General features: G+C 37.9%; 1 protein-coding gene and 1 long non-coding RNA gene across 3 annotated transcripts in view; one reads left to right on the top strand and one right to left on the bottom strand.

Moving 5' to 3' along the window:
- LOC131384629 (uncharacterized) overlaps positions 1 to 4837 on the bottom strand; it is a 63590-nt gene extending 58753 nt beyond the window's left edge. For both annotated transcript variants that reach the window (XR_009215676.1, XR_009215679.1), the window contains exon 1: positions 4720 to 4837. This is a non-coding gene — a long non-coding RNA (uncharacterized LOC131384629). The remainder of the gene's footprint in view (positions 1 to 4719) is intronic.
- CRPPA (CDP-L-ribitol pyrophosphorylase A) overlaps positions 1 to 12356 on the top strand; it is a 340764-nt gene that overhangs the window by 207366 nt on the left and 121042 nt on the right. The window lies entirely within an intron of this gene.

A 12356-nucleotide genomic window follows, 5' to 3' on the forward strand; every position in this document is an offset into this window, starting at 1 on the left:
ATTGCATCTGCTTGATCCTTCTCTATTTTCTTCTTTATTAGTCTTGCTAGCGGTCTATCAATTTTGTTGATCTTTTCAAAAAACCAGCTCCTGGATTCATCAATTTTTTGAAGGGTTTTTTTGTGTCTCTATTTCCTTCAGTTCTGCTCTGATTTTAGTTATTTATTGCCTTCTGCTAGCTTTTGAATGTGTTTGCTCTTGCTTTTCTAGTTCTTTTAATTGTGACGTTAGGGTGTCAATTTTGGATCTTTCCTGCTTTCTCTTGTGGGCATTTAGTGCTATAAATTTCCCTCTACACACTGCTTTGAATGTGTCCCAGAGATTCTGGTATGTTGTGTTTTTGTTCTCGTTGGTGTCAAGCAACATCTTTATTTCTGCCTTCATTTTGTTACGTACCCAGTCAGGAGCAGGTTGTTCAGTTTCCATGCAGTTGAGCGGTTTTGAATGAGTTTCTTAATCCTGAGTTTTAGTTTGATTGCACTGTGGTCTGACAGACAGTTTGTTATAATTTCTGTTCTTTTACATTTGCTGAGGAGAGCTTTACTTCCAACTGTGTGGTCAATTTTGGAGTAGGTTTGATGTGGTGCTGAAAAAAATGTATATTCTGTTGATTTGGGGTGGAGAGTTCTGTAGATGTCTATTAGGTCTGCTTGGTGCAGAGCTGAGTTCAATTCCTGGATATCCTTGTTAACTTTCTGTCTCGTTGATCTGTCTGATGTTGACAGTGGGGTGTTAAAATCTCCCATTATTATTGTGTGGGAGTCTAAGTCTCTTAGTAGGTCACTCAGGACTTGCTTTATGAATCTGGATGCTCCTGTATTGGGTGCATATTTATTTAGGATAGTTAGCTCTTCTTGTTGAATTGATCCTTTTACCATTATGTAATGGGCTTCTTTGTCTCTTTTGATCTTTGTTGTTTTAAAGTCTATTTTATCAGAGACTAGGATTGCAACCCCTGCCTTTTTCTGTTTTCCATTTGCTTGGTAGATCTTCCTCCATCCCTTTATTTTGAGTCTATGTGTGTCTCTGCACGTGAGATGGGTTTCCTGAATACAGCACACTGATAGGTCTTGACTCCTTATCCAATTTGCCAGTCTGTGTCTTTTAATTGGAGCATTTAGCCCATTTACATTTAACGTTAATATTGTTATGTGTGAATTTGATCCTCTCATTATGATGTTAGCTAGTTATTTTGCTCATTAGTTGATGCAGTTTCTTCCTAGCCTCAATGGTCTTTACAATTTGTCATGTTTTTGCAGGGGCTGGTACTTGTTGTTCCTTTCCATGTTTAGTGCTTCCTTCAGGAGCTCTTTTAGGGCAGGCCTGGTGGTGACAAAATCTCTCAGCATTTGCTTGTCTGTGAAGTATTTTATTTCTCCTTCACTTATGAAGCTTAGTTTGGCTGGGTATGAAATTATGGGTTGAAAATTCTTTTCTTTAAGAATGTTGAATATTGGCCCCCACTCTCTTCTGGCTTGTAGAGTTTCCGCCAAGAGATCTGCTGTTAGTCTGATGAGCTTCCCTTTTTGGGTAACCAGACCTTTCTCTCTGGCCGCACTTAACATTTTTTCCATCATTTCAACTTTGGTGAATCTGACAATTATGTGTCTTGGAGTTGCTCTTCTCGAGGAGTATCTTTGTGGCATTCTCTGTATTTCCTGAATCTGAATGTTGGCCTGCCTTGCTAGATTGGGGAAGTTCTCCTGGATAATATCTTGCAGAGTGTTTTCCAAGTTGGTTCCATTCTCCCCGTCACTTTCAGGTACACCAATCAGACATAGGTTTGGTGTTTTCACATAGTCCCATATTTCTTGGAGGCTTTGTTTGTTTCTTTTTATTCTCTTTTTCTCTAAACTTCCCTTGTTGCTTCATTTCATTCATTTCATCTTCCATCACTGATCCTTTCTTCCAGTTGATCGCAATGGCTACTGAGGCTTCTGCATTCTTCATGTAGTTCTCGAGCCTTGGCTTTCAGCTCCATCAGCTCCTTCAAGCACTTCTCTGCATTGGTTATTTTAGTTATACATTTGTCTAATTTTTTTTTCAAAGTTTTTAACTTCTTTGCCATTGGTTTGAATTTCCTCCTGTAGCTTGGAGTAGTTTGATCGTCTGAAGCCTTCTTCTCTCAACTCGTCAAAGTCATTCTCCATCCAGCTTTCTTCCGTTGCTTGTGAGGAACTGCATTCCTTTGGAGGAGGAGAGGTGCTCTGCTTTTTAGAGTTTCCAGTTTTTCTGCTCTGTTTTCTCTCCATCTTTGTAGTTTTTTCTACTTTTGGTCTTTGATGATGGTGATGTACAGATGGGTTTTTGGTGTGGGTATCCTTTCTGTTTGTTAGTTTTCCTTCTAACAGACAGGACCCTGAGCTGCATGTCTGTTGGGGTTTGCTAGAGGTCCACTCCAGACCCTGTTTGGCTGCGTGTCAGCAGCAGTGGCTGCAGAACAGCAGATTTTCGTGAACTGCAAATTCAGCTGTCTGATCGTTCCTCTGGAAGTTTTGTCTCAGAGCAGTACCTGGCCGAATGAGGTGTCAGTCTGTCCCTACTGGGGGGATGCCTCCCAGTTAGGCTGCTCGGGGGTGAGGGACCCACTTTAGGAGGCAGTCTGTCTGTTCTCAGGTCTCCAGCTGCGTGCTGGGAGAACCACTACTCTCTTCAAAGCTGTCAGACTGGGACATTTAAGTCTGCAGAGGTTACTGCTGACTCTTTGTTTGTCTGTGCCCTGCCCCCAGAGGTGGAGCCTACAGAGGCAGGCAGGCCTTCTTGAGCTGTGGTGGGCTCCACCCAGTTCGAGCTTCCTGGCTGCTTTGTTTACCTAAGCAAGCCTGGGCAATGGTTGGCTCCCCTCCCCCAGCCTCGCTGCGGCCTTGCAGTTTGATCTCAGACTGCTGTGCTAGCAATCAGCGAGACTCCGTGGGCATAGGACCCTCCGAGCCAGGTGCGGGACACAATCTCCTGGTGTGCCATTTTCCAAGCCCACTGGAAAAGTGCAGTATTAGGGTGGGAGTGACCCGATTTTCCAGGTGCCATCTGTCACCCCTTTCTTTGACTAAGAAGGGGAACTCCCTGACCTCTTGCACTTCCCGAGTGAGGCAATGCCACGCCCTGCTTTGGCTTGTGCACGGTGTGCTGCACTGACTGTCCTGCACCCACTGTTTGGCACTCCCTAGTGAGATGAACCCGGTACCTCAGATGGAAGTGCAGAAATCACCTGTCTTCTGCGTCCCTCACGCTGGGAGCTGTAGACCGGATCTGTTCCTATTTGGCCATCTTGGCTCCACCCGGATTTATGAGAATTATTATAAAAATCTCCAAAACAGGATATGGAACAATAAAATAAATATTTTTGGTAACAAAAAATCTGTATATATTGGTCTTGTATCACAAGTATAAACCATATTGCTCTACTCAATGACGTAAGTACTATTGTTCTTCTCTATTTTCTGGGCTTTGAAGGTTTTCTGTTCACTGTAAAGGACATCCAAGAAACATTCTTGATTGCGAAACTCTGTGTAATTACCTTAGGTCAACTGGTAATGATATAGGAACAGTTTTCACTGCTCTATTACGGCTTTGATCCTAAAGATCTGAATGTATAGGGTACCGCTGACATCCATTTTTTCATCTCAAAGGTCCGCATTTGCTCTGTGTCCACTAGATAGAGGAATCATCCTTTAAGTATGCATGATCCTTTGGAGAACAAATGGGTGTATGCTGTCAGTTAGCAGAACACTGTTTTTTTTTATGGTAATCATGGGTGAGGGTAGATGTAGAAGTTCGACTTTCTGCAATGAACGATTACTTGGAATTTAACTGGGAATTATTTACTAAACACACAAAACTTTCCATGGCACCGAATCATATGGCAGACGTACCCAACATGCAACACCAAATCTGTTTACAGAAACCCATAATACCCTCTTCAAAGTAATCAGGCTTTTTTGATGTGGGAATGTTTATGAGACCAAATATTTTTCACTTTGAATATTGTTTTGGCTTTTATTGTTTAGACTTAGTCATTCTTTGGGAAACTACAAAGGTCATAAAATATGTTTTCAAAAATTTGTAATTTTGAAAAAAATTGTTTTTAGAGAGTTTGGTTAGCTTACTTGGCAGACTCATTAGAGAGTGGTGGTAAGCTTGTTTTACTTAGATATATGTAAATGAAATGCAATATTAAACACACACCTTCTGCTACAGATTTTTTTGTCAATACAAAATGCACGTATTTTCAGGGTACATTTGGTAATTTGATCCATTCACATCATATGTAAAAATAAAATCGGGGTAATCAGGATATTCACCACCTTGAATATTTATCTTTTCTTTGTGCTAGGAACATTTTAGTTATGCTCTTCTAGCTATTTTGAAATGAACAATAGATTGTTAACTATTGTCACCCTACTGATATATTGAACAGTAGGTTTTATTTCTATCTAACAGTATGTTCGCACCCAGATCTTTTTTTTTTTTTTTTTTTTCTGGATAAAAGAAGCTACTTTCTGCATGAAAATGAAGAGAAGCATCCTCTAACTTAAGGAGGGTACTGCCATGGAAATTTTTAATGAGTGAATTCCTTTGAACAGTGCATTTGTTAGCTATTACTACATAACCTAACATTTATTATCTCACGGTTTCTTTGGGTCCTCAAGCTCTGGGTCTCCATCATGGATGCAACCATCTCAAAGCTCTCCTGGAAATTTTCCCAAGTAGCTCACTCACCTGGCTGTTGAAATAATTCAGTTCCTCATGGGTTATTGCACTGTGGCCTCAGTTCACGATTTCATGAGCTCCTGGCTGGAGGCTTGCCTCTGTTCTTTGCACAGAGTGTCTGGAAACATCATAGAATGCAAGAGAGAACCAGAAGATGGAAGTCACAGTCTTTTGTAACATCAGCAACTGACATCCCATCCCCTTTGCTGTATTGGGTTCACCAGAGGCAAATCACTATGCTCTTCCCACACTCAGGGGAGGTGACTACACAAGGGTTATCACTGGGAACCATATCAAATGCTGCCTGCCACAGTAATACTGGAGTGCTGATATTGTAAGCTAAGTATTTCTTGCTACTCACCCCTGTGAAGATTAAGGGGTTTATAGGGTAAATAGGGCTAGACATGTTTAAATATTAAAAAAAATACAAATTATATACATGTATCTATCCATACACACATGTGTATATATATATATATATGCTTTTTTATTGCATGTAGAGTGATAATATCTGGAAGAGGGCATAGGGTGTTAGAAAGGCAAAACTTATTTTTACATTATCTGTAAAATTGTTTTTAAAGAGCTTGATTTGGATCAGATCCATATCAAACCCATTAGTGCAATTATATCATTTTCTTTTTTTTTTTTGGAGACGGAGTCTCGCTCTGTCACCCAGGCTGGAGTGCAGTGGCGCGATCTCGGCTCACTGCAAGCTCTGCCTCCCGGGTTCACGCCATTCTCCTGCCTCAGCCTCTCCGAGTTGCTGGGACTACGGGCGCCCACCACCACGCCCGGCTAATTTTTTTTTTGTATTTTTAGTAGAGACGGGGTTTCACCGTGGTCTCGATCTCCTGACCTCGTGATCCGCCCGCCTCGGCCTCCCAAAGTGCTGGGATTACAAGCGTGAGCCACCGCGCCCGCAATTATATCATTTTCTAATTCTTATTAAAGAGAGGGAAATTGCATGTAAGTGAAAAAAATGTGGATGTAATATTGAAATGGGCATCTTCAGCTATATCTTTAAGTTCTTGTTCTTCAGTAACCTTGTGGCCATTCTCAAGTTACTAAAATTTGTCTTTCTCTATTTAATTATAAAATGGCCATATTCTTTGAGATACCAACCTTAAATTTTTAAAAAATCTAATAAAATGAATATTTTGTTTAGTAGTGTGTTCTTATATACATTCCTAAAAGATCTCATTCTGTAGTGGTTATATTTCAGATGGTACAACCTAAAATTTTCTGTTTTAGAGTTGCTTTCAAATCTTTCTTTTTTTATGTGAATGTAAACTCAAGATTTTATTTTATTCATAATAAAACAAATGATGACACTTAGGGCTGGGTGCCGTGGCTCACGCCTATAATCCCAACACTTTGGGAAGCTGAGGCTTGCAGATCACCTGAGGTCAGGGGTTTGAGACCAATCTGGCCAACATTGTGAAACCCCATCTCTACTAGAAATACAAAAATTAGCCGATTGTGGTGGGGAGCACCCGTAATCCCAGCTACTGGGGAGGCTGAAGCAAGACAATCACTTGAATCCCCGGGAAGTAGAGGCTGCAGTGAGCCGAGATTGCCACTGCCCTCCAGCCTGGGCAACAGAGCAAGACTCCTCTCAAAAAAAAAAAAAAGACACTTAGAACGGTATCACTTGGCTGTCTCTTCTTATTTCCTTCCAGTTCAAAATGCTTGCATCTTTTGATAGCTAGCATTCTCTTAGATCTGCAGTTGGGCTGGGCTTAATGCACTAAGCCTTAGCACAATCTTCTTTGTAGTTTTAGCTTTTTTCTGGATAATTGGCTTAGTCTGCCCACCAGAGCCACCCTGCTATCTGTCATAACACCACTTTCCCTGGGCATACAGAGAATCCTTGCCCTTCTTGCCCTGTGTCACTTTGTGGGGTTGGTGCTTGCCACACACTCACAGAAAATTTGGTGGGTTTTAGGAATGTTCACCACATTTGTGGGAGTGCTATTGGCATGGAAAGACTCAAATCTTTCTATTCATTCTAAGTCCAAACATCCAGCTTATTTTCTGAGTGCCCAATGTCATTATGTACAACATAATGTGCCGGCCGCTAAGGGGTAGTAGGAACTTCCAACAAGGTTTCAGTCCTCAAGGAATTCATACACCTGGAGATGATATCCTTCAAAATTACACAGGCATACATATGAAGAATGGGTGATATACACTTATTCTCTACCTTGTTCTACCAAATTTTTAAGATGAATTAGCCAAAGATAGCCTTCTTTGATAAGGGTGGGACACACAGTAGTATAGGAGGAGTTGAGAAGAGGACGGCTAATGTTCACCCTGCCTGCCATGCTCTCTCACCTGGTGCAGGGCAGCTTCTGTGTGTCATAAAGGGAGGTTCCATAGAGTCACCATAATTTAGAAGATCATTATGAAGTGAGAAAATTAAATGCATTATCTTGAAATTATGAAATTACAGACTGCAATTTTTTTTTACCTGATGTATTGCTTTTCCAACTCATGTATTTGAAAGGAGATTCAGTATAGAACACTGCAAAATCAATGAAAGTAGTGTTAAGTATGTAAATAGAGGAGATTGGAGCTTTACTTACAACAAATATTAAACCGGCAAAAATAGAGGTTTAAGTTATTTTTAAAAAATTATCCCTTATCCTTTGTTTTTGTGAGACTTCCTCACTATCCCAATTCATGTCATAACAAAAGGAATTATTTTTGACACTTTATGAGTTTTATGTTTTAATTAGAGCATTATATTAGTGGGGGTGCATAGGTAGGCTATATTATTTTGATTCAGGTTGGTGAAGTCAGTGTTACAAAATAATTGCTAGAAAATGGTGGTGTCGCAATTGAGAAAGTAGAGATGCATACAGTAAAAGCATGTAATACAAAAGGTGTTGTGTTTCAGAGGTTGTAGAAAGGTATTTCCAGGGGATAGTTATATAGTAAGTCAAGAGGAATAGAAACAAAAAGAAGGCAATTTGACAAGTGGAATCCTACTGGTAGTCTTCAGGGAAAACATGTTGTGGACTTACAGAAAACATTGATGTACTTCATTGAGATTCATCTGATTTCCTATAACTGTTTACTCAGTAAAACTCCTGCTCTATTACTTATATCAATGAAAAATTTAAAATGGGATTTGATTTTATTCTTTGTCCAGTTTCTGATATTTTGAGTAATGAAATAGTGAAGAAATAATGGCATGACAAATAGTCTAAAAGAACACACTGAATAATTAGGCTTTGCAAAATTGAGGGTTTTCTAATGTACATGGCTTTATTTTAGTGCATTGAAATAAAATGTGTGTATCCTGCTTGCAGCAGTTTTATGTAGACTTTCCTTGAACAATACGTGAGTGAGGGAGATATCTTTCTGTTTGTTTTCACTTTATGCAACACTAGTTATCCAAACTGCATAAGCAGCTGTACAAGGAACTGTGAAATTGCAGTGTTTAACAGAATCAGTTGGAGAGCATCACGTTCATGCTGGAGGACTTGAAAGCATCAAGGGTAGGAAACGAAACTAGATAGGAGAAATGTGAAGTCAACCTAATTTTAAAGATTTGACATTCTAAGTCAATGACAATAAGTCTCAATGTTTTGAAACATTTGCGGCACATTGCCTAATAGATGCTGTATATCATTTTAGAGCAAAGGTAAGTGATTTCCAAAATCAGGAGCTATCTGTCCAAGAATGATTTTCCAGGAATGAGAGTGGAAGAGTGGTAGAATCTGGTCATATGCAAAATTCCTTACTTTCTTTCCCACTCAGTAAAAAGAATAGTTTGCGAAATTAGGCATGTGTTTATAGTCTCTGAGAATCCTATCAATGTTTCTGGTTTTTTATCACAATGGAAATATGAAAGGACTTTCTTCATGGAGAATCAGAAAGGTGTGTAATGTTTGGCATTTGGTTTTGTTTATAGAAAATAGCAAGATTTATTAGTTTTTCATCCATCTCATTACTCACCTTTGACAACTGGTAAGGAAGTATACTTTAATTAAGATTCAAACTTCCTCTTACTGAATGGAAAGTGACAACGTACTAATGCTGTTTAGAAATGAGTTGGTTTAATAATAAACACATCTACAGTAATTCCTTTTAGACTCTGGATTTTAATGGACAGGAAAAACAGATGTTTTACACAGACACTATTCATGATTATTATGCTTTTGTCATTGTTTATATGTATGTTTGTAATCACTGTATCATTCTAAAACACTTTGTAAGGAGGAACATAAAGAGCGTTCAAAAAGAGTACCACAGAGAATTTGCCACTTTTTTCAGCTAAAATTGTACCTTGTAATCTTTTCATTTTTACTATGTTCTTTTTTAAAAAAAGCTTCAGAATTTGTACTTATGGCTCAAAAGTTTCTAAGTCACAATAAAAATAATTAGGCCACAGATCTTATGTACAGACAAATCTTTCAAAAGAGGGGTTCAGAAACACAAGAAACTAAAAGTTCACTATTGAACATACTACTTTTTTTTGTTTACCAAAAATACTTTTGTATTAGAAGTATTGAAGTTAGGACGCAAGGAAAGGAAGTTTAATTTTGTTCATAGGCTTGCAAGCTGAAATCAGCACAATATAAAATGTATTAAAATATGGACCACTAAACTATATATTACCTACTGGTATGTATTTACATCATTGATTTGAGCCAACCTTATGCTCCATTCTTACTATAAAGTAACGTAACAAAAAATAATATTTTGACCCTCCAGTGGGGATATGCTTTTGTGAAAATATACCAGTCACTAAATCTTAAGCCACATATAGTTTTTTAATGTATGAAGGTATGCATTTGTGGTGTTATAATACACCTATCTGCATTATACTATTTATTTCTAGTTGCCTTTCAGTGAAGAGTCAGGTCATTTCTTGCTTATCTACTGGTTAGGTATCTTGGATTCTGACTTGATCTGTTTGGTTTTTAATTTTAAGTAGGAATAGTATGTTTTATTAAATATTACTAGGATTTAAATTTAATTGTGCCATATTCCACCTTAACTCTCTTATCCCTTTATTAAATTTCTGGCTTCGTATTTAAGATGTTTTGATGATATTAAAGGATTGCAGCTCTTTAGGGAGGGTGGTCTTTTTTTTTCTTTTATAGTTTAAGAAAGTCCAGCATTAGCACAGACTTGCTTGTAATTTTCTCACTGTAATAAGAGGAAATAAGCCAAAGCCCCTAGATAAGAAGTTGCTCAAATCTAGTTACTCACTTCCCAGTTCCAGCCCATGGAGAAAGGAATAAGCATGATCCCTGAGTCTGACTTTTTAGATGAAAATGGTTGCATAAGGTTTCTAAAATATGCTGATTATAGAGCAAACATTAAAACATGCAATGGCAAATCTTTCTGAACTTTGGTAGCAATTTCAATAATGAAGGCATTGTATTTAGCCTAAAAATTACCAGTTTAAGCAACTATATAAACACAACTGCTGTGTGGGGGGGTAATTTTTAACAAGTGACCTGGCCAATATAATTTCAGAGTCTCATTCATATTTTCTACAGTTGTACCTTCTGTATCATAATTTCAGTTTTTCTAATAAACTGAGAACACCAGGCTTTGCCAGCAACATCATGAGAACTTGGATTTTCTTCACCAGTAACTTTCTCAAGTCATGTAAATCAGGGTTACATCAGGTTAATTGGGTGTTAAAAATGCATGCCTTTTGTTATTTAGAGTTTAATTATCTCCTCAGGCATGTGAGGTTAGCTGAGCAATAGCAAATGTGGCCCTTGTTGTAAATTCAAGAACATAAGTAATGGTGAATAGCTGTTTTGCCTTCTGCTGCCTGTGGGACAGTTGTTTGCAAGCCACTGTCTTGCCAAGTGCTGTGTATATTGCATTGAGATTACAGATCTTTTCAGCTGGTCTGTATTTGGGGCTTAATAAGAAAGCATATGTGCTAAGAATTGTGGAGACATCTCTTCTAGGTCTTCGAATTATGAATTCTCTGATGTAAAATATACAGTAAAGAAAAATAGTACGAATCCAAAAAGTTACCAAGTTATGATTTTTAAAAGATCTTAGGAAAGTCACAGAAGTTACTACATTTGATTCTACTGTTACAGATGGCTTGGCTTTAACAAAGCTTATGAAGACAGGGGACTGTATTTCTATGACTTTTCAGTTTTACTTGGTGCTAAACTTGAATGAATTATCTCAAAATTCTGTAGTTTGACTCAAAATTCCAAAGTTTGACTTAGGTATGGTGGCTAAATGATTGCTAACTCTGTGCCTTCTCAGTTTTTTTTGTTTTGTTTTGTTTTTTTTAATTTTGTGTAAATTTAAGGGAGAACAAGTGCAATTTTGTTACATGCATATGTTGTACAGTGGTGAAGTCTTGGCTTTTAGTGTATCTACCATCTGAATAGTGTACATTGTACCCATTATGTCATTTCTCATCAATTTCCCCCTTACCCCCCTTCCCCGCTTCCAAGTCTCCAATGTCTGTCATTCCCCTCTTTGTTCGTGTGTACACGTTATTTAGCTCCCACTAATAACTGAAAACTTGGTATTTGAGTGTCTGAGTTGTTTCACTTAAGATAATGGCCTCCGGTCCCACTCATGTTGCTGCAAAATCTCAGAATTTTAATTGGTTTATATTATTGGATATTAATTTGATTCAGATTAACCTTTCCTCAATTCAATTGTCATATGGTTTTCTGATGCTTATGACATTGTAGATGGAAGTGTGTAAAAAATTTTTGTCCAACATGCCGAATTCATTTAAGAATTTAAAAAGGAAAATGTAGACTAACGCATGTAAATTGCAAAATTATAACTTAGGTGACTAGATTGATAATTTTTAATGAGCTAAGAAATACATGTTCACCATAGTTTGCTAAATAACATAGAAGTGCAACTTTCTAATTTCATCTCAAATTTTTAACCAATATCCTTAAAATTTTGAATATAGTGATCTTTGTTTTTGTAACATGAATTAATACATATGTCAAATCTTTATGTAGATTTGTTGCTATATGGATTCCAGTATTTTGTTTCCTGAATAAAATTTTATGATGATTTAAAATGCAGCCATGCATGTCAGTTTCAGCTAACTTTACCGGAGGAGGATCAAGGCAGAGTGGTTTTTAAGCCAATTGAATTAACTGATGAGCTAATTGGTTTATCAGTTTGGACTTTTTAATGGCAAATGTCAGAAACACAACACAGAGTGGTTTAAAAATATAACTGAAAAAATTCTAAGATAATGGCTTCAGGCTTTGTCAAACCCAGATGGTAAAAGGGCAATTTCCTCTCTCATCAGTCTCTTCCTCATCCCTATCTATACCCAGTAATTTGGTTCTTTATTCTCAGGAGGTTTTCTAAGTACTATCAAGCTATACTATATAATATACTGCTCCCACTTTATATTTTATGTTTTGTAAACTCAGTGGAAAGAGAATGCCTCTATCCCAATATTTTCACTAAAAACCATAGTTCTAACTCTCAATAAGCCTGTTGTAAAATATATCTTCATTTTCAGATTCAAGTACTGTGGCCCATGTGAGTGTTCTTTCTATCAATCAGGCCTAGTTAACTTGTCCACACCTGGAACCGGGTCAGCTCCACCCAAACTTCATGAACGAGAATAAGGGTGGAGTGCATTCCCCACAGGATGGGGAACAGATGCT

Source organism: Hylobates moloch, unplaced genomic scaffold (assembly GCF_009828535.3).
Source record: "Hylobates moloch isolate HMO894 unplaced genomic scaffold, HMol_V3 SCAFFOLD_1, whole genome shotgun sequence".
NCBI classification, from domain to species: Eukaryota; Metazoa; Chordata; class Mammalia; order Primates; family Hylobatidae; genus Hylobates; species Hylobates moloch.